At 35.8% G+C, this 23,063-nt stretch overlaps 1 pseudogene; it reads right to left on the bottom strand.

Annotated features, from left to right (window-relative positions):
• Positions 1-5,780: 5,780 nt before the first annotated feature.
• LOC145592063 (cysteine-rich receptor-like protein kinase 10) lies at positions 5,781-23,063 on the bottom strand (annotated as a pseudogene).

A 23,063-nucleotide genomic window follows, 5' to 3' on the forward strand; every position in this document is an offset into this window, starting at 1 on the left:
CCTTCAATTTCTTCTACCATTGGCACCATCTCCCCACCTTTAAACCTAAAAACATGCTTTTTCTCATCCTAATATTTTGTAGAAGCATAAATAAGGTCATAGCAAAGTGGAAGTTTGAGAAGAGGAAGAAGGGAATCAAAGAAGATTTTTGTATAACTTTTCTCTCCTAAAGCAACCTCTACCCCCATGGAAAATAAAGTGTTTTTGTAGTCTACTTCATTGATTTCATTCAAGTAGCTGGGTTCTTTTCCTTTCATATCCATAATTTTGAAAGAAAATTTGAGGAAAAGGAGGAAAGGGAAACAAGAAAACTAAGTATTCTTGTTTCAAAGGAGAATAGAAGTGAATGATTATGATCACCCAAACTCATGTCTTATATAGGCAAAGAAAAACCCCACCTTACATTGAAACACCTATAAGATTTCATGCATTTAGTCCCACCACAACATGCCATTTTTCTTCATGCAAACTTTATTTACATGCATGTGTTATGATAACAATCAATTGTTTTTTTTACTCCATATTCTCATGGTTAAAGTACCCGTGAAACTTGCTTTTTTTGTACATGAATAGTATAGTCAAACAGGATCAAATTAATCCTTAGAATGTCTTTTTAGCTAATTTTACGGTTACACTTTGATATACCCCAAGCTGTTTATTATTATCTCCGTCCTATATGGAGTCTTTCAAGCCGATTTTTCAACCATGTGTAATGAACGATTAAGTTCTTTATCCAAATTTCCAAAGCTGGTTTTTCAACCACAACTGATCAGTAAATCAAAATTTTCGAGCCGGTTTTTCAACCGCAACCAAAATTCCCAAAGCTGGTTTTTCAACCACAATTGATCATTGGTTAATTGACCAAGACTTTTTAAGCCGGTTTTTCAACCGCTATCGAGATTTTCCAAAGCTGGTTTATCAACCACAACTGATCAATAAATCAAAATTTTCGAGCCGGTTTTTCAACCGCAACCAAAATTCCCAAAGCTGGTTTTTCAACCACAATTGATCATTGGTTAATTGACCAAGACTTTTTAAGCCGGTTTTTCAACCGCAATCGAGATTTATCAAAGCTGGTTTTTTTAACCACAACTGATCATCAATCAATTATTCAATTTTATTTAAGCCAGTTTTTCAACTGCAAATAATTGGCGATAAAGTTTTAACCACAGTCAATACGTTGTATTTGACCGCAAATATTCTCACGCCACATTTAAGCATATGCTTGATGATTATTAGCATTTTGTTTTATTTTACTCTAGTTTATTTATAAGTTCTATTTAAAGATCAAAATTTACTATCTTTTTCTAATCATTGATCATCATTTGTTCCAAACTTGATTAGTGAGGGGCATTCTGTAGACACCAAATTTTGATCCCCTATTTTCCATACTTTTTATTACTTTCAGTTAACTAATAAATTATAATAATAAGATCTGATTTTGCTAACGACAACCGCAATAATTAGACATAAGAGACAAATTCAAGTAGTGTTTATTTATAATTTTGGAGTATACAGAACTCTTACAATTTGTACTCCTAATTTACGAACAAAATACGAGATTAATTCGAAGCATAACTCGAACCTTGTACACTCCGTACCGGGAACTTCAAGTCGTCATTTATTCATAATTATGAAAATCATTAACGCCATTAGTAGCACCACTAACGCCATAATCAAAGCTAAATATAAATTTAGCACCCGAAAATGCTCGTCGAACGGAGATGGAGTTTGACGATTTTGGTTGCCGGGAGCCATGGAAACCGAAGGGGAAAAGGCAAGGGGTGTGTTTTTTGAGTAAAGGGTGATTTCGGATAAGGGAAATCTCCCTTTTAAAGTTTTATACGTTTACGTAATCTGACATGATCAAGGTTTTCAATTCACTACCTATCATTTAGATTTAAGCCATATGGAATGTCCATTTTGCATAAGTCAATTTCCTACAACCCAAATACATTTCCTTTGTATTCTTCTCGATTCATACTAAGTAAAATACCCCTTTTTATCAGACTCCAATAAAGCCCATACGATCTCTTTTCAGAAGTTGGTCAACCCTAAGTAAAGCCGTTGATTGAAACGCATTTCCCAAATAAAAAAGCATTCTCCTCAAAGAAACTCCTATGGTGTCGCTAATTCTAGTGACTTCCTCAACCTTGATAAATTGACCTCCATCTTGAAAGCAAGATTGCTCAGCCTCATTCAAATAACCCCATACGGATCGACCACCCTTCCCAAAAAAAAAATATAAACCTTCTTGAAACCTCGTATGGAATCTTTGACCATGTACAAATGGACGTTCGTAAGAACTACGTAGGGTTTTGATCCGGGAGTGGATTCAAATCCCACAATGAACGGTACGTAGGGCAACTTTAATGCTCAAACCCACCATATATCCTAAGGTTTAATTCACTTTTATTTTACATTTGAGTGTGATTGACAATGTGGAAATTTTCGTGTTTTTATGCATTAGTTTAAGGCAAAGTATGTGAATAACCATAACCAATTAGCAACGTACTAGTAAGAGCCTGTTCATTAGAACAGAGGAAGAGACGAGTTCCAAACGTTCGATCTTCCTAACTTATACCTCGTACCTAGATCTCTAATTTTCCTAAGACCATACTTATATAGTGCCTCACCTAATGGAGTCAATGTCGTTTTCTATTTGAAAACGATCATAAACAAAAAGACCGTCTCTATTCGGGCAAAAATAGAGTGGCGACTCTAATTTCTTTTTTTAGTCATATTATCGACTAACGTGGGATTTTGACTTCTAATTCTAATTAGTCAAAAATGGGGTACCACAGGTAGTAATTGTGCAATTTTGTGCACAAAACTAGGAAAGAAACCTTATTTAAAATAAATAGTATGTGCTCACTAATTAAGTCAAGAATGAATTGGAAGTATGTGTTGAATGTTGTTATATTTATTCTTGATTGATTGGTTGGAGTCATCACATGTTAAATTGGTAAATCACGTAAAGTGTAAGAGGGTACGCACCAAAACTCCGGGAACATATATACCTTGAGTATGAACACATGGAGGGAGTTATGGGGTTTTATATTAACCATAGCTTCTACAGGGGTATAGGACGCTGCACTTTCTTTTATTATTTATCCGCTGGAATTCCATCACTAAGTGTGACATAGTAGGTGCCAATTGGAGTAGCTCCCTGATTGGAAGCTCCATTTTTAATGGGCTATTTTTAAGGAAGGAAACCCGTTCGATGCGTAATCCAAGGCTATTATTTAATAACTAATATTGCTTGTTATGAGTCAAAGGTAAGTTGACTTGTGATTGTATGACAAGCATGTTTTAACTATTTTATTGATGATAGGATATTCATGTTAGTGTGGTGCATATGTACTCAGTTATTGGTGATTCGTACTTCTGTGTTTGTATTTGGCTTTCCTTTGGTTGGCCCTACTATGACCCATTTATATGATGAGTAGAGGGTTGAAATAAAGGGAAAGTAACAGGTACTTGAAGCATGAAGAGTATGATGGGAATGAGTGCTGAGAGCTACTTGTTATGCTTTCCTAGTTTTATATTTTGAGTTATTTGTTTATTGAATTATTGATTATGGACTAACTTTGTTATGTTTATTTTAAGTTGGATAAAGGGCCATGTTTGGATTGGTTCCAACTTGTGGATTATTTAATTTTACTTATGTTTTGAGTTGTGAACTCAAGTTTTATTTTGAAAGTTAGTTTTTATTATTTTAGACTTCCGCTGTGTGACTTTGAAAAATAGCCTTAGCCGTTATCATGGTGGCGGTAATATTTTAAATATTTCCTAAAAAGAGTTTTATTTAGAGTAGAAAGTGTATTTTTAAAGAAGGGAATTTCCAGGGTATTACAAATTGGGTATCTTTTTATACCTTTATGTAAAAAAAAAAAACCTTTTTGTGACCGTTAAAAGCAATCCAAATTGTGACCGTCTCATTAACAGTCGCAAAATGGTTTATTTTAATTTAGAATTATTTTAAATTGTTTAAACATTCTTGCGACCGTTCGTTTAACAGGAAAAAAAAACGGTCGCAAATCTGCGACCGCATGTAAAACGGACGTAATTTGCGACCGCTTAAAAACCGGTCATAGATTTCAGATTTTACGACCGTTTTCTTGACGGTCGTAGAAAAACGGTCGCTATTTAATCGAATTCTAGTAGTGAATGACGACCCAAATTAAAATAATGAACTAAGTATCTCCATAATTCGATCCATTAACTTATGTAGTACTTGCACTTGATGAAGACACGATTCCTTCACAAATATCATCCTATAAGGCAATGGGCACTCTACTAATGAATGCTTGTCTTGAAACAAACTTAAAGACATGGCCTCTTGGCTTAGATCAAAATACTACAAGGCCATTTCTAAGCATCATTTATGAGTCTACTAGGTCAAGTTGGAGAGTCTCTCCTCTAGCTATATTTATTTTCTTTCCATATGTTGAGTGATGTTACTAGGTTTAGGATTTTAATTCAAGAACCTTACATTTTTTTTTCCGGTCAATAAAACAGACGCGCGCGCACACACAAACATAAGCCAAAAATTCAAGGGGGCCGAGACTTATATTAAGTAAATTGTAGTATTGAATTTTCCCATGTGTAGGGGAAGGTTTTAAAAAGCTCATACCAGCCATGAACACCAATTGAAACCCTAGAAATCGACCCGCACTGTCGTTATTTCTAGTGACCACTATCATCATCGCGACCACTAGTGAATGAGGAGGGAGAAGAAAGAGAAAGAGAGTGGACCGGCATTAGAGAGAGAGAGAGAGACTTGCTCAAATTTTAGGAGATATTTGGGAAAAGGGCATCGGTTAAAAACCGATACCCTTTTAAGTCTGTTTTTAATTTTTGTGGGTCTAGGCTTGCGTTTTTGGCACTAGTTTTCAATAAACGGTGCCTTTTTGTTGGTGCCCATTTGTGTTTTTCTACTAGTGTTTGGTCCATTTTTTATATATTCTAGTAGCGCATAGTATGAACCCCAAGGGTATTAAGTGGACGTGTCACTTGAAATCTCGGTAGTTGCTTGAGCTTAGAAGAATAATGTGACATGCAGGAACCCGCATGATTAGGATGTTGACTGGGATGTGTTTGAAGAAACCATAATGGAAGACCTTTGCAATATATAGAGATTTCTATGTCAAACGACCTTCATAATTTCATGACCCCATTGGAGACTTTAAGTAATCCACCTTCAGTTGATATCCTGCACCCTTTAGAATCAAGAGTCCCTAAGAGATGATGTTTTGCATTAAATCAGAAACATATTGAACATTAAATAAATTCTAGATCATACCATCACGTGTATTGATCCAAACAAAGCTAGTGCCATGAACATTTGGACGAGATCCATTGCCCATAGAAATAAAAATCTTTACTGACTTATAATCTTTAAAGTGATCCTTGTGAAAAAATATGGTAGGCACAATTGAAATAAAGTATTTGTCAGAAGTTTTACATCTTTGAGGAGAAGTAGCCAAAAGAGCTTACATGATCCAAGCTTGCATTATTGTAGATGATGCTAAAGAAATAAAGAGCAATCACTAACTATGCTAGACTTCTCAAGAACATCCGTGTACTCCATCCAGATATTAGGCGAAGAAACTTTGGTCCATACTCTACAATGTCAACATATTGTACAAAATCATCATATAAGCTAAAATATGAACTGAAGATCTATTGTTTGTGTTGCATCACTTATTCTTTATGGGATCATGTTGCAGTACCTTGAATGATGATCTACATATATTCTCCTCTTTATGTAATCATGCTTATCTTGGCTCAACTATTGACAATGAGATACTATTAATAGAAATAGAATTCATAATATGGTTTGATTGATTCAAATTATCTCCTTTATCGTTGTTGTTTGATTCGTCTGTATTCCTAATAAAGAAAGCCGGCTCTTTAGGCACCGGTGGAGTAACTGTAGAATGAGTGTCTAACATGAGCATTGCTCTTTCCATGGTAGGTCTATCATCCATCATCTCTTGTACGCATAGCAAGCCAAGGTGCATGCATTTCATAACTTCGTTAGTTGAACATGAGTCCCTTGTTGCCGGATCTACAAATTCTAAGGGTTTGTAATCTGTCCATAGCTTCCAAGCCTACAAAACAAAAATTCACTCACTCTACCTAATCTTTAATAGTTTTGAAAAATAATTAAATTAATACAGATGACTTACATAGTTCAAAAGGTCATAGGCATATCCTGATTGGTAAAAATTACTGTTCTTTTTACCACTGATGATTTCTAGGACCAACACTCCAAAACTATACACATCTGACTTAGTAGAGAATTGGCCATGCGGGCATTGCATACTCTGGAGACATGTAGCCACTGCAAGATAATATTGAATGCAATACACGTATTTATTAGATTATTATATCTTAACTAATTCAAGTTTTCGAAAAGCATAAAGTTCTTTAAAGTACAATTTATGTGAACTCAAGTATTCTATATCTTAGCTGCTTAGATGATAAACAAAAGTATACTTACTATGTTCCAACAACTTTATTTGCTTGTATTATTTTCACTTTGATCCACAACAAACATCCTTGCCATGCCGAAATCTAAAATTTTAGGGTTCATGTTTGCATCTAACAAGACGTTACTTGCCTTGAGATCGGGATGGATAATTCTAAGTCGAGAATCTTCATGCAAATATAGCACCCCTTGAGCAATTCCTCCTATAATGTTATAGCGCTTTGACCAATCTAATTGTTCTTGTTTTGTTGGATCTAACTCATAAGTCAAAATATGAACAAAAGATAAGCAAGACTAATGAATAATTTTTATATACTCGTAGTTCTCACACTCTTTTGTAATGTATTCCTTATAGAGAATTGTAAAATAAGCAGTTAAACTATTACCTCTGACCCATTGCATAATATTTTTAGCACTTTTCTTTTTTGTTTCTTTCATATTGTTCTTAAAACTTTCACTGAATTCTATTTTGAACAAATTCATTTTATTACCACCTTAACCTTTTACCCCCTAACATTTATAACAATAATTTCACTTAATATAACTCTTTTTTTATCCACTACTTTTCATTACAATCACCTACCTTTATTAATCACTCTTTATTTTTATCCACGTTGACAACACACACATCTTATTTATTTCGCCACACATATCTTTTCCTTAATTAAGCATGGTAAATCCCCCAACATTCTGTATATAAGTGAATAAGAAAAGCACTTTTCTTTTGGGGAGGCAAATGAGTAATCTATCTGTAAATTACTAATTTTAATATATGGCTGGCTACATGATGTGATTAATCACTATGGAATATTATTTAGTTAGTGTTATAGGAGTTACTCTGTCAATATAGTAGGGGTTGCCTTATTATTTAAGGATTACTTTATCAGTATAGTAGAAGTTACTTTGTTAGTGTTGTAGGAGTTATTCCGTTTTTTACAATCAGCATTGTAACACGGTGTGACTAGCTGCACATAAGACATTATACTTGTAAATTTCAATAATAAAAACATTAATTTCTTACCAAAAATGAATTGATCAAGACTCTTATTTGGCATATATTCGTACACTAGCAACTTCTCCCCTTCCGATAAGCAAAATCCCAATAGCCTCACCAAATTTCTATGTTGGAGCTTAGCTATGAACAAGACCTCATTCTTGAATTCTGCTATACCTTGGCAAGAAGTTTTAGACAATCTTTTTATCGCTATCTCTTGTCCATTTGACAATTTTCCCTGAAACAAAATATTTCATTTAGTAACTTTTACATTATTAATTGTATACTCTATCTTGATTAAGTATTGGTGTACAACTGCTATTTACATGGCAAGTAAATAACAGCTATAAGACAAAAGAGTGGTGATTTTTTTTTTCCTAGTGATATAAATATTGTACCACTAGTACATATAATGACTATAAATAATACTACTAAAATAACTTATATTTGAGTAGTATAAAATACATGCATAACAGTATATTAAAAATGTCACTGTACGTATAATAGTACATTGAAAATACCATTGTAGTAATAAAAAATCACAAAAATTAAGTGAATTTACCAGTTAGCCCTCCTATATGCATCCTAAACAAATAGCAGCTATGCGCCTAGCCTAGTTGCACTCATCTATATCTTTGTCCCATCGCATTTTACGTATAGTAATAGAAGACGTAAAAAGAAAGTTTTCCTCGTAGAATTCAATCATATTTTCTCGTTCTTATTTGATATGTTTAACTTTTGACATTATTAACAAATTCGATTTTGAGCAGCTTTTGTGATTCATAGTTTTGATAAAACATAATCAAGTGAAATCTTGTTTGAATCATCTTAAAGTATATTTTATTTCTAATATCTTAATTTTAGAATTTTTTCTTCATTACTTGTTAATAATTTGAGGTTGATTGTTAAACTTGTGCGTTGACAAATGTTATAGAAGAAACGTGTCAACAAAAAAAGAACGCACAAATTAAATTACGAGTTAATTTGAGATCATGATTATATACCTTATATACGCCACCAAATTCACCTTCGGCTATTTTGTTTTCCTCTGAAAAATTATTTGTTGCTAATTTAAGTGTTGCTAAATCATATTGCAAGGAGTCAAGGCTTGAGAAATGCTTACCTGCGAAAAACCATAGATAAGGAAATCATATTAAGGACAACAATCACGTTCAATTATATAACATAACTTTTAGTAGATTATATTCTTACCACTTCCAATAGCTACAACGTCATTGTTTTTAGATCTCTTCTTTATGAAATAGGAGTAGATTCCAAGAGCAAGCACTATTGCTAAAACCACAATCAATGGAACAACAATGGCGAACAACAATGGCGATGATCACCTTTGTTGTTTCTTTCTTTTTCCCTGTATTATGTAACGAGGGATAATTATAAATGAAAAAAAAATAATTTTGATATTAATGGTGTATCAAATTAGAATGGTATATAAACATAAATAGATGATTCAAGCGACAGAGACAGAGTTACAGATCATGTTTGGTAAGAGTGTGTCAAATTAATCACAAAGGCTTGACTTTCTCATTCATCATTCACCAATATGTATACAAGAGACTAGCTTGGGGAATAATCTACCTCGTATATATTCACAATATCACAATCTTCCTAAAATATTATCATATAAGATACTTTCCTATCTTAACATCCCTCCTTAAGCTGGAGCATGAAGATCTCGAATGCCCAACTTACCAAGCAAATACTCAAATTGAGCCTTCCCCAAAGCTTTCGTAAAAATGTCAGCTAGTTGCACCTCTGTAGGTACATACAAAGGTGAAATCAATCCTTCCGTGATCGCATCTCGCACAAAATGCATGTCTGCCTCAATATGCTTCGTTCTCTCATGAAACACCGGATTTTGAGCAATGTGTAGTGCCGACTGACTATCACAATACAAGTTCATGCCCTGCGGATGGCGCACACCCAAATCACCAAGTACTCGTTTTAACCACTTCAGTTCACAAGTCACCGCAGCCATCGATCTATACTCTGCCTCTGTCGAAGAAAGAGAAATCGTAGGTCATTTCTTGGTTTTCCAAGACACAGGGGAAAAACCAAGTAACACAAACCAACCTGTCAACGACCTCCTCGTCAAAGGGCAACTAGCCCAATTAGAATCACACTAACCTTCAATCTGCAACTCACTATCTGAACGAAGAAGTATTCCTTGACCCGGATTCTTCTTCAAGTATCGGACCACCTAAAGTGCGGCCTCCCAATGTTCTTCACTCGGACTCTGCATAAACTGGGACAATATATGAACAGGATATACAAGATCTGGTCTAGTCACAAACAAGTATATTAGGCGCCTAACAAGCCGCCTATATTTCTCCACATCCTCCAACATCCGACCTTCTGCTAGGGCCAATTTATGGTTTTGTTCCATCGGAAAATTCGCCGGTTTCGCACCTAATAACCCAGTTTCCGAAATAATATCAAGAGAATATTTCCGTTGACAGATATAAAATCCCTGCTTGTTTCGAGCAACCTCAAGCCCGAGGAAGTATTTCAATACTCCTAAGTCTTTTATCTTAAAGCAATCTCCTAAATATGCCTTAAACTTTGTCAATGCAATTTTATCATTCCCTGCAACGATCAAATCATCAACATAGATCAACACATTCAATTGTAATTTTTCTTTGGTCAAAGTGAACAAAGAGTAATCTGAATATGACTGTTTAAATCCATATTTCTTCAATGCTGCCGTCAATTTAGCAAACCAACATCTAGGAGCTTGCTTTAAACCATATAACGACTTCTTCATTCTGCACACATAATCAGAGTTATCTTTATTGAAACCAGGAGGAATTTTCATATAGATTTCTTCATTAAGATCGCCATGCAAAAATGCACTATATACATCCATTTGATGCACTTCCCAGTTTTTCACAACCGTTACTACAAGAAAGGTCCGAACTGTCGTCATTTTAGCTACTGGAGCAAGCGTTTCATTGTAATCCAAACCTTCAACTTGATGATTTCCCAGGATTACCAATCTCACCTTCAATCTCAGCAAATTACCATGTTCATCTCGCTTCTCTGTATACACCCATTTGCTTCCAAGAGCTTTCTTCCCTGGCGGAAGCTTCTCAAGTATCCACGTGCCTTGCTCTTCTAAAGCTTTAATCTCTGTGGCCATTGCATCTCTCTATCCTGCATGCTTCATAGCCTCTTTAAAATTTCTAGGCTCATGACTTGCTGTTATAGCTGCAATGTACTTTTTATGCTTTTCTGAAAAACGTGAGCAATCAACAAAATATGTGAGAGGATAAGGAGTACCCGAGGAGGATGATGTAGGTGTAACGTTCTTCGATGGACTGTTTTTCCGAATCGTATGTGTCACATAATCTCGTAATTTGGTCGACGGAATTTTTGGCCTTTTTCCTTTTCCCAATTCCTCTACACTTCTCCCCTGTTCACTATGCTGCTGGCTGCTCGTTCCACCCTCACTACACTGCTGCCCGGGGTCGGACTGGTGCAGTGCAGGCTCGAGCTGTTGCTAGGCAGACTCTGGCTGCTGCTGGGAGCATACGCCAGCTCCTGTTGGATCCCCATTGGGCTGGACAGCAGGGACGAAGATGCTGCCAGCCCCCTCCGCAGCCAGGTTGCGATTTCCTGCCTCCTGCCGCAGCCTGGTTGTGGAGTTTCCTGCTTGCTGCGTGTCACCTATAAATAACCACTCGTAATCGCTAAAAGAATCCTCCACCATGGGCACCTGATTTTCTGTGGAAGACACTACATTCACCAGAGAAATAAATGGAAAAATGTTCACAATAAATCTTACATCTCGGGACACAAAGATTTCTTCTGTTTCCAAATAAAAAACTCTCCACCCTTTCTTCCCAAACGGATATCCCAAAAACACACACTTCCTATTCTGACTAGCAAATTTATCTCCCTTACTTCTTTGATTATGAGCATAACACAAACAACCAATGACACGAATATAATCATATGATGGAGGTTTATTGAACAAAATTTCAAATGGTGTCTTATTTCCATGCAACGGTGTCGGGGTTCTATTTATCAAATGAAAAGCCGATAAAACACATTCCCCCCAAAATTTCAATGGCAAATTTCCTTGGAGTCTTAATGCCCTCACCACATTTAATATGTGTTGATGTTTCCTTTCGACTCTCCCATTTTGTTGTGGTGTTCCCACACACGATGTCTCAAAAATCATGCCATATTTAACAAAATAATCTCGCAAGGAATTAAACTCCGTTCCATTAACACTTCTAACAATTTTAATTACTTGTTTAGATTGACGTTTAATCATAGCAACAAAATTTAAGAACATATTTTCAACCTTAGTTTTATTTTTCAATAAATAAATCAAAACTCCTCTAGAGTAATCATCAACTATGGTTAAAAAATAATGTGCTCCACAAGATGAAGGAATTTTATTTGACCCCCACAAATCTATATGAACAAGTTCGAAAATACGACTTGCTTTATTTTCACTAATGGGAAAGCTATATCTAGACTATTTAGCACGAGGACAAACATCACATGCTTTATTACTATGTCTCCTATAAGAACTACACACACTCGGAATCATCTTCAATACTGTCTCTGAGGGGTGACCTATCCGTTGATGCCACAGATCGAACAAATACTCTCCATCTATTACTAGAACTTTCACTTGAGGGACACCACGGAAAAGGTACAGTCCATCTTCACGTTCAACCATACCAATCATCCTCCTCGTCTGCAGGTCCTGTATAACACATATTTTGTTAGTAAATTGCATCACACATCTAGACTCATCACTCAATCGAGTTACAGATATTAAATTGCAAGTTAATTGAGGCACATAAAGAACATTGTCATGTTGTAATCCTTCGGGCAATATCACCGTTCCTAATTATTCCGGATTAGCCGACTTCCCATCGGGTAAACTAACAGGACAATTTTGAACACTCTTCACATTCATGAGCATCGAAAACTCACATTTTACATGATTTGATGCTCCCGTATCTACAATCCAAGGTATAGTATTTTCCTTACCATGCAATTGCCTTATTTTTGGATTTAGAATATCCAAAATTTGCTGAATTTGGGTAGAATTTACACCAACCAAACTTGCTGCCAAACTTGCTGCATCTTCAGTCGAGGTAGACTTGGATTGCTGCCCATTCAAAGAGCCCCCAGCCACCTTGTTTGCGCGCACTGTTCTCTGGGAGGATGATGATGATGGTGTGGAGCTGCTGCCACTTGTTATGTGCTCCACGACCCCCATTGCCACGTCCCCCCCTCGTCCACGACCACGTCTACCGCGGCCACGATCACCCCACCACTCGGGGTATCCAATAAGCTGAAAACAGCCTGCTTCATCATGCCCTTCTCTATTACAGTGATTGCAATATTTATCACTATTGTCCACAAATTTTGGCTTCGACTTCGAGTCCACCTTGAAAGTCATCACATTATCTACCTTCGAACCCCCTTCACGCAGCCTCTATGTCATAACAACACTCTGATAAGCAACATCAACACTTGGTAATGGAATTTGCGCAAGGAGTTGAGCCCGAATCGCCGCGTAATGCATGTCTAGGCCAATCAAAAAATAATGGAGATAATCCTCCTCCGTTATACTGTCCACTTGTGTAACAATGTTACACTCACACTTTCCACACTTGCATTTACGAACCCGCACATAATGTAGGAGTTCCTTCCAAATTTTCGATAGCCGACCAAAATAGTCTGCTATAGATTCTGTAGGAGCTTTCTTGCATTCACCTAGTGATGTCTTCAATTGACGCACTCGAGTCCCACTAACCACGCAGAACTGGTTCTTGAGGTTCATCCACAACACACTCGCATCATCATAGTCTCAAATCGATGATCGAATTTTAGGGTCTAGCGTGTTGGTTATCCACGACACCAACATAGATTGATCCGTAATCCAATCTTCAAGCTTCGCAGCATCCTTCGGCATAGCAATTGTACCATCGACAAAGCCAAATTTCCTCTTGGCCATCAATGAACGTCTAATTGCTTGAGCCAATTCATCATAATTTTCGCCTCGCAATTGTATAGGAGTAATAACGTTACCCGGAGCATCACTCGATCCTAGGTAATATGTAAAGTCTACGGCTTTCTCACCCATCGCTCAAACAATATGTATTTTGGTTCTGCTGTTCAACAATTTTGGAGAGAAAAAAAATAGGGTTTTCAACCTTGGCTCATGATACCATGTCAAATTAATCACAAAGGCTTGACTTTCTCATTCATCATTCACCAATATTTATACAAGAGACTAGCTTGGGGAATAATCTACCTCATATATATTCACAATATCACAATCTTCCTAAAATATTATCATATAAATTACTTTCCTATCTTAACAGAGTGTGTTTTGGGTTGAAAACGAATTCAATTAAACCATCACTGTTACCAAGTGTTTGGTTAAATTAAAAGGTTTGGGTAACAATTACCATTACCTCTTTCCACCTATTTGTTTTTTGTCTAAATCCTAAGGTAACAGTTACCCTCATCCTCCTCAAACAAAAAGAAAGGAAGTTATGTTTACGTGATTTATATACATGGTTAAACCAAACAAATGAAAAGGTAAGTGTTACTCTGTAAATGATTCTTTTTCTCTCTTTTATTTTTTTCCTTTTCACTCCATTTTTGATATTTATACCAAATGCCCCCATAATTTCTCTACAAAAATAAATATTTAAAAAAATACCAAGAGACTTCTAAGAAATATTAGAGAAAAGAATGGAAAAATGTAGATTTCAATAAAAAATATGTAACTGTAAAAATAATTTCATTTAAATGAAAATAAGTCCACTTCAATAAAAATAAGTAACTGTAAAGATATGTAGAATCAATAAAAATAAGGAAAAATTAGAAATAATAATCCCAACTTTCATCAATTTTGGTGGGAAAAATCCCAACTTTGGATTATATTGGAATAATCCGAACTTTGGGGGTAGTTTTTTTTTTCAATCCTAAACCGGTCAACAAAAGTCAATGACATGATATTATAGGTTATATGCCACGTGTCAAACTGCAATTGGTCCAACAAAAAAATAAAAAAAATTAATTTTAAAAATAATACTAGAAAACCCTTATCCCCTTACCTGACCACTGTAACCCCCCCCCACCACCTGCCATCGCCGACCGCATCTACCCCTCCCTTCCCCTGCCCCAACCGTGCGCCATTTTCCCCCCAAACCCCAGTGCCGGTGTCGCGACCCACCTCCACCCCCAATCACCTCCTTTCCCGATTTGGTTTTTCTCCCTCCACAACCGGAACTCTCTTTAAACCCCTCCAACCATTCGAAACACCCTCAAAACCCCTCCCCCACTCCCGAAAACCCCCAACAACCACTTCCTCACCGTCAAAAACCCTAGTCGCTAGAATATCGGGGTTAGCGAAGTGGTTGGAAGTTTTCGAAATGGGGAGTGGAGGGTTTTTATAGGTGGTTGCGTGGGGATTTCGGGGAGGGGGACTGTGGCTCAGGGGAAGCGCCAAAGCGGTGAGTCTAGTGGTTAGGGAGGCACGACAGTTCAGAGAGCGAGGTGGCTGGGCTAGGGAGGTGACGAGTTGCCGGAGTTCTAAGGGTGGTTGGGGTTTTTGCTGGGTATTTTTTTTTGTTTTTTTTTTTAAAAAATTTATTTTTAACCAATTACTTTACGACACGTGTCATTTTAACAAAAAAAAAAAAACCCATTCAACTGGTAATCGGTATTTGGGATTGAAAAAAAAGAACTACCCCAAAGTTCGGATTATTCCAGTATAATCTAAAGTTCGGATTATTCTACCAAAATTAATGAAAATTGGGATTATTATTTCTAATTTTTCCTAAAAATAATTGTAAATCAGTAAACACGTAATTTCAGTTGAATAAAATAAATTTTAATTCAGTAAATTAAACTCAAGTTCGACAAAATAATTTAAGTTCGGTAAAATTTTTTTTAGTTCAGTAAAAATAAGATGAAGAGAATAAGACCCTTGAGTGAGTATATATTGTAATTGAAAAGTATTAATGCTTAATAAGCTATGACTAAAATAATGTCTAGCTACATTAGCTAAAAATTAGAGTTATACTTTGATAAATAATTTTGTTCGGTTCAATATTAATTAGTTCAATTCAATTCAGACTAGTTTAGCTTAATCAACTCCAATAGAACAAGGTCTCTACTCTATTAGACTCATTTTTCAAGAATTCATCGTAGCGCAGTCTTGTTCAACACCATTTTAGTATAGAGTGGTTTTGATCAGATCAACTTAATTTTATTCATTTCCATTTATTTTAGTTGGTCAACTTAATTCACCACTAAAGAACTGAGCACATTACAGGATTTGCCAAAAATGGAATAAAGGTTGATATGTTATGAAATGAGAATTTGAAATATAACTATCATAATATTTTAATGATTATGTACTTTATAATTGACATAATTTTTTCCAAGAAATAAATTATATTACTTTATTAATGGTATTAAATAGTATTATCAATATTTTTTTGATTTATCAAAATTTTAGTTTCATTTATGTTATTTTTATTATTATCTTATAGTTTCTTAAAAAATATTTATTTTAAGTTGGATTAAAAATTTTAAAATTTTTATTTACATTGTAGATATTATAAGCTTAATTGTGGCCATTTTATAATTTGAAAAACTAATAAACCTATCATATTATATATCATTAAAATAATATGATTTTCATTTTTTAAATGACCACCGTAATATCATCTGTTAGGAAATATTGAAAATGATCTTCAAAAAAAATAAAAAAATACATATTGAAAATGATTAAAATAAAGTACGTTAAAAATAATATAAAATAGAGTATATTAGTAGTGTATGATACATATTTGCACACATGTAGAATTAAAAAAAGTTCCAGTCAAAAAAAAAAAAAAAAAAAAAGGTTGAGAACTAACCTTTGGAAGTAGCAATAGAAGTATTAACTGCGGACGAATAATCTACAGCTCCGATATAAAATGGGAAGGACTCGTACCGTACAAAACAACTAGGAAATTCCGGGTTGTCACCGACAGTTCGAGCCGTCCGATGCACTCCGTCAAGCATCGGCTACAATCATTGAACGACAAATCCGGTGTACACTGCTCCAACGCATACAACGTTATGGAGCTACTGATGTTGACCATTTTTGTGGTGAATTTTATACCTGAACTGTTATTAGCAGTCTCAGACACCATATTATTTACGCTAAATTTCGTCAAGTATGATTTGACGTGGGATACGGGCTACGGATCAACTAAATTAAAATAAGGAAGGTTGGATGTAAGAAGTAAATGACAGAAAAATAAAGAGAGAGGAGAGACACGATATGATGACGCGGAAAACCCCAATGAAAATGGATAAAAACCGCGGGTGGCAATAAGTCCACCAATCCACCATAGTATGGGCATAAAACCAATGATTACTATTACAATATGTGTATAATAATCGAATCAATAAAGCATGCATAGAAATAAATATAACAAGCTTGGAGCCTTGGAGGTAGCTAAATAGTATGGTCAGGAGGGTATTTTGCATGACGAGGTATAATTAAAGTAGTTGGTCATTTTCTGTGGAGCTTGCATTATTGAATAAACAATAGTAGTTTAGGGGTTTCTAATGGGTTCAGGTGGTAATAAAGGAGTGACAGGGTGTATACAGGTATTTTGCTTATGATATATAATCTCTGAGAATATAATATAGTAGCTTGATAAAACAATGGCAGTGGGCAATAAACAAATTGGATGATGAATTATGAAGGGTAATGAAGGAGGTTAACGTGGGAGCATGCATAGGACTTAGTGGATCAAAGTGGCTATTTTTGGGTGGCTCACGGATGATCCCCCATGGGAGGAAGTTATCTCCTATTTATAGAGCCCCAAGGTAGTAGTATTGAGATATTTGGTGGTTGCTGCATAGTGCTTCCTTGATTCTCTCAACCGTCTTCTTGGATATTGGGAGTAATGATTATCCCTTTTACTTGGTCCTTCGATGTACTTGGACTTCATTAGGGTGTACATACGTTGAAACAACCTTGGAGACTTATTGTTGCTGACCCATAACCCCTCCTTGATTTTAGGGAGCACTAACAACTTTGACTTATCATAGTTGGTCTTGTGGCATCGATCGTTGCCTATCCTTATCGGTCAACCATTGTACAAAATTACCCCATAACAATAGCCCCCATTTTCTTAGTTGGAGCACTGCGAAAACTAGGAAAAATAAACGTTAGACTTTGCGTTCATTTCGACGTTAGTGTTATTATCCTTGTGTCTTGACTCTTGATGCCTTTGCTGTTATCTTTTCCTACTGTTGCATTTTGTTCACATGTAACCTTAAGTTGCTGCCATGTCTATATCAATGATGTCGTTAGACGTAGTTCATCGTCGTCGAAAGGTATCGACGGCAAAGGCTGGTGTTGTCGTCGACAGACAGAAGCTCATGGTCGACAATGGACAGAAGCTTATCATCGATGACGGACGGAAGCTGATCCTCGTCGACGGATGAAAGCTGATCCTTGTCGACGGACGGAAGCTACTTGGTCGACGGAAGGAAGCTGGTCGACGGACGTAAGCTAGTCGTCGATGGACGGAAGCTGGTCGATGGACGAAAGTTAGTCGTCGACATCGGACGCTGATCATGACATTGGTCACGATGTTGGTCGGAGATTGTCAACAAATAGTAAATTGGCGACAAGGCCAAAATAGATGATTCAGGTGCTAAGACCATCGAAGAATGCGTCAATGTCCGTGTGGTTTGTACACTGGTGATGATGCCAAATCTCAAACGTTGTTACATAGGTTGAGTACTTGGACAATTACATGATAGAGAAAAACTTTAAATATAGATAATGATTATAAGAAGATATATAAGATAACAAACATACTTACTTTTGATCCTGCATCAACATATCGTTAGAAGATGATATAATAATCCATTAATATGAAAAACATTAGATTAATTTCGTTCAACCAAACCTGTTGATGATTGTAACATTGCTTTAAGCTAAGGTCTCTTAATTCAAAAGTAGAGCGGCAACTAAATTGTCTCATCATCATGTCAATAACCACGAATATCAAATAAACGATGACATGTTAGCTCTTTGTCATGACATATGCTGTCAAACCCTGGGTGATGAAAACTCTTTTCAATGAGGTGTGTGGCGGCAAGGCCACATATGTAGTACAAATGCAATCGATGAAGATTTTCTTAATGCGTTCACTCATTTTCTGGCTTTAAAGCCAATCGGAGAACTTTTTTGCGATGTCCGACGCTAGGGTCATTGAAATTATTTAGTGTTCACACTTGGCGTCACAACCAAGTGGAGTTCTTGTCATAATAAATTTTGGCGCCAAGGCCTTTAACATTTCAAACATTGCCTTTGTACAAAGATAACATTTGATCACTTTGTCTCGCGCATAAAGCATAAATTTTTTTTTATCATATGTGATACTTTTGTAATATTGTTGAGAACAAAGACTTGTAAGCAAATATAATCATTGCATGACTTTGTATCGAAGGATAAATTCTAATGTAATTCCAGAGCTGCCGACATTGGGCGTTATGTGTCTATGTTACCAATGCACGACAAAACCAAATTAAATTACAGAACGAAAAATAAAATGTTTCACGGATAAAATATTGAAGACATGCAAATGAATAAAAGAATGTTTTTCTAAAACGATTTTTATGAACACTAACGATACTCTGTATGCTTATGACACTTTATATACTTAAGACATTATATGTACTCTAGGACTTGTGCGCTTTGCGGTGTTTCATTTGTCAATATGATCAATCGTTACAATCAATCCTTTTGATGTTCTTTTGAAGAATAACTTTGAAAAAAGTTATACTATCGTTGTATGGCCATCGTTGTGCGCCAATGCCCCTTGCACCCTGGCGTCTGACGCTGAACATAGAGGATTAAATTGGTAGTTCAGGTACCGGGTGTTTGGCGCCTAACGCTAGGGTCTATTTTGCCCGGGATTCATTTGATACAGTGTTCTTTTGAGCGGCAGTTTTACTCATCCCTTTTGGGGATGTCAGTGTAACTGACACCTTTGTGAGTAGCTGCTGTTTGGAGCTTTGGTCATGAACTTTTTCTCTCTAACATCGTCGTTCATTGCATTATGAAAAATATAGGATAAAGCAATGGATATTCTTTTGACGACTTAGTTAGTGACTTATCGTAAGCATTTGAAATATTTTGTTAAAATAATCACTATTTCTAAAAATAGCATGTATCATAGATATGTAGGCAACATAAAGCAATAATGATAAAGAACATACAAGATGACTAAATCAAATGTATTTAAATGGGTTAGATTTTACTTTCGTGTCGTCATGACCCTTGATCACAATCATCTGATGTTTCGATCCTTTGTCGATGTCGCTACAACTTGCTAGTGTGACCCTTAATTGTCATCTCCATGAAATTGAGGTTTCGTCTTCACACATGTCGTCATGATCTTTGATTACGCCATCATCATCATGGCGTCGAGGTATATGATGTTTTCATATCATTATGCTTAATCTCGGCGTCGAGTAACCTGTTCGTCATCGCTTTAAACACTAATGTCGGATTTTTGCATTAAGTCATTAATAAATTGAAAATGTGAAGTGTAAACGATGCGTAAAAATATTTAGATATTGCATATGACATTGATTCATAAATAAGGATGTAACCACATGTTTCATCACAAGAATTACTGATAATCAATTAAGAACAATATATAAGCCGAATAACAACGAAAACATAAATTAATTAACTATGTGTATTACTATGTCAACAAGGATGATAGACATACCAAGTAAAACTTTTAGGCGGTAGAATCATGTCAATGAAAATGCTAATTAGAAAATGAAATTAATAATACGTTAATGAAGATGATCAATGGAAACAAAAATAAATACTTTAAGCTAGGCAACAAATTAAAGAGCATGATCATGACAATGTAAATGTAGAAACTAAAAGCGATAATGTTGTGTACCTCAATAGTGCTAGTGACTACCACAGTTTGTGATAAGATTGATGGAAGTCGACATACATTTTAAAGAATAAAAAGTTACCTTGATTAGATGTCATTTATATCGAGCCCCCAATGTTGGATCACTCGGGAAGATTAAGTCAAGTTTAGCCCCCGATGTCATATTCTAGATTGGTAAATTATCTACAAGAGCATTCTCATATACCAACTCGTTGTTAATAATCATGAAATAATAACAAATAACATTCTCCATCATATGTATTCAAAATAGCATTAAGTACTCATAATTACGTTAAGAATGAATCATTATCAAAGCATCGACAATTAATCAAAGTATAATGATCAAAGCGTTAAAAACCAAGAAAAAATAATCATAATAACCAAAGCATGATATATTAAAGCATCAGGGATCAAATAACAAAATTTAATCAAAGCGTTAGATTAATAATCAGAGCATACTATCTTGCCCCCTTGTGGCAACTTCATGAAAAATGCAAACAATATGAAATGAGGTTAGCCACAAAATATAATGTTACCGTCAACTTGTTGTTGATGACAATATTTCGATGTCACAATCAATTAACGTTATAAATCTCCACCTGAAACCTTACTTTATCTAAAAATACGCTTGGTACGACATAAATTAGTCATCACAAAATATATAAATCTAAGCGCTACATAAGCTAATGTCATGAGTTATAGATAAAAGTTAATGAAAATATTTGTAGAATAGAATAGTCTCAAGTAATAAATCTGAATTTTGCAATAGTCTCAAGTAATAAATCTGAATTTTGCAATAGGTAAAAATCTTACTTGTATCATCATTAAAGCTACATTTGTCTTCATGTCATCGTTAATAGATGACACCCGACGACGTTGCTGACTGGTGTCGTCGACACTGATTGATGTCGTCGTCGACACTGGCTGTCGTTGTCGAAATTGGCTGACGTCGTCGAAACTAGCTTTCGTTGTCGGAACTCCCTTTTCTCGTCGAAACTTTAATACTGTTTTAGCGACAACATAGGCTAAAAATAATGTTAGTTAAACAAAAAATAATTTGTGTATGATGACAAACCCTGAATTTTTGAGGCATCATGAGACGACCCATAACTTAAAGCTGCGTTTTCCATGACGTCCATCTCTTTCAGTGTGATGTTTACTTTTTTGGTGACGATATAATCTGTCATATCTTAAAGAGACACAAAATAGTTAGTTTAATTAAACCACAAAAAAAAGAATATTACCAAATCTCTTGAGATCGTCAAAGATCATCACTCTTGTCGCAGCATATTGAGTTAGGTTGGCGTCAGTCACCACTTTGACATCGATCGCAATCTTGTCGTCAAAGATCACCACCTCGATGTAGACATTTGTCACATGGCGTCATCATTCCGTTGCGTTGTCATGTTTTGTTACCGGGACCACGGACAATTCTTATATGGTTAAAGTCACCTTATGGGGTTGGATATATGTTAATGATGGGAATGTGTTTATTGTGTTCGGAAAGGAATTTTTGTAGGGTTGAGATTTTAATCTAGCCGCATCCCCACAGACGGAACCAAATTGTTTATGCTAAATTTCGCCAAGTAGGATTTGATGTGGGATACGGGCTACGGATCAACTAAATTAAAATAAGGAACGTTGGATGTAAGAAGTAAATGACTAAAAAAAATAAAGAGAGAGGGGAGACACGATATGGTGACGCGGAAAACCCCAATGAAGATGGGTAAAAATCACGGGTGGCAATAAGTCCACCAATCCACTATAGTATGGGCATAAAGCCAATGATTATCCCTTTTACTTGGTCCTTTGACGTACTTGGATAGTGGGAGTAATGATTATCCCTTTTACTTGTTCCTTCGACGTACTTGGACTTCATTAAGGTGTACATATATTGAAACAACCCTGGAGACTTATTCTTGCTGACCCATAACCTCTCTTTGATTTTAGGGAGCACTAACAACTTTGACTTATCATAGTTTGTCTTGTGGCATCGATCGTTGACTATCCTTATCAGTCAACCATTGTACAAAATTACCCCATAACACATATTATTGAGTGTAGTGTACATGGTGCTCATAAACCGAGCTCGGTCTCCAACGTAAGTTTCACTCCCCTCTACACTTGCCATGGGACTATCTTTCATAGTCCCTAATAGTGACTCATTGGAATACCTCAACATATACTCTTCGTACCATATTATTGCATCTAATGACCCGGGGCAGTACGTGTTTGGTAGGTCGGCTGTGGCAGCAGTGCTGACATAGTCGCTACAACCAGTAGCGTTTTGATCACCACGGCAGAGGAATTGACCGTAGACGCCGTCTTTTGTACCGCTGCCGACGAAGGTGCTATAAAATCCTCCTGAGGGATATGATGTGGTAGCTTTAGAGGAAAGAGAGTTAAGGAGGTTGTTAAGGTTGGTTTTGTACTTGCTTTTTGGGTCTAAGTTGTATTTTTCGCAACTGCTGTACAAATAAGTAGGATTTGAAGTTGTTTTGAGAAACTTCGAGAGAAGAAAAAGTATTAGAATACAAAACATAAGATTATTTCTTGAGTAGTTTACTAAAAGAGCCAT

This window comes from Chenopodium album, chromosome 18 (assembly GCF_948465745.1).
Source record: "Chenopodium album chromosome 18, dcCheAlbu1.1, whole genome shotgun sequence".
NCBI classification, from domain to species: domain Eukaryota; kingdom Viridiplantae; phylum Streptophyta; class Magnoliopsida; order Caryophyllales; family Amaranthaceae; genus Chenopodium; species Chenopodium album.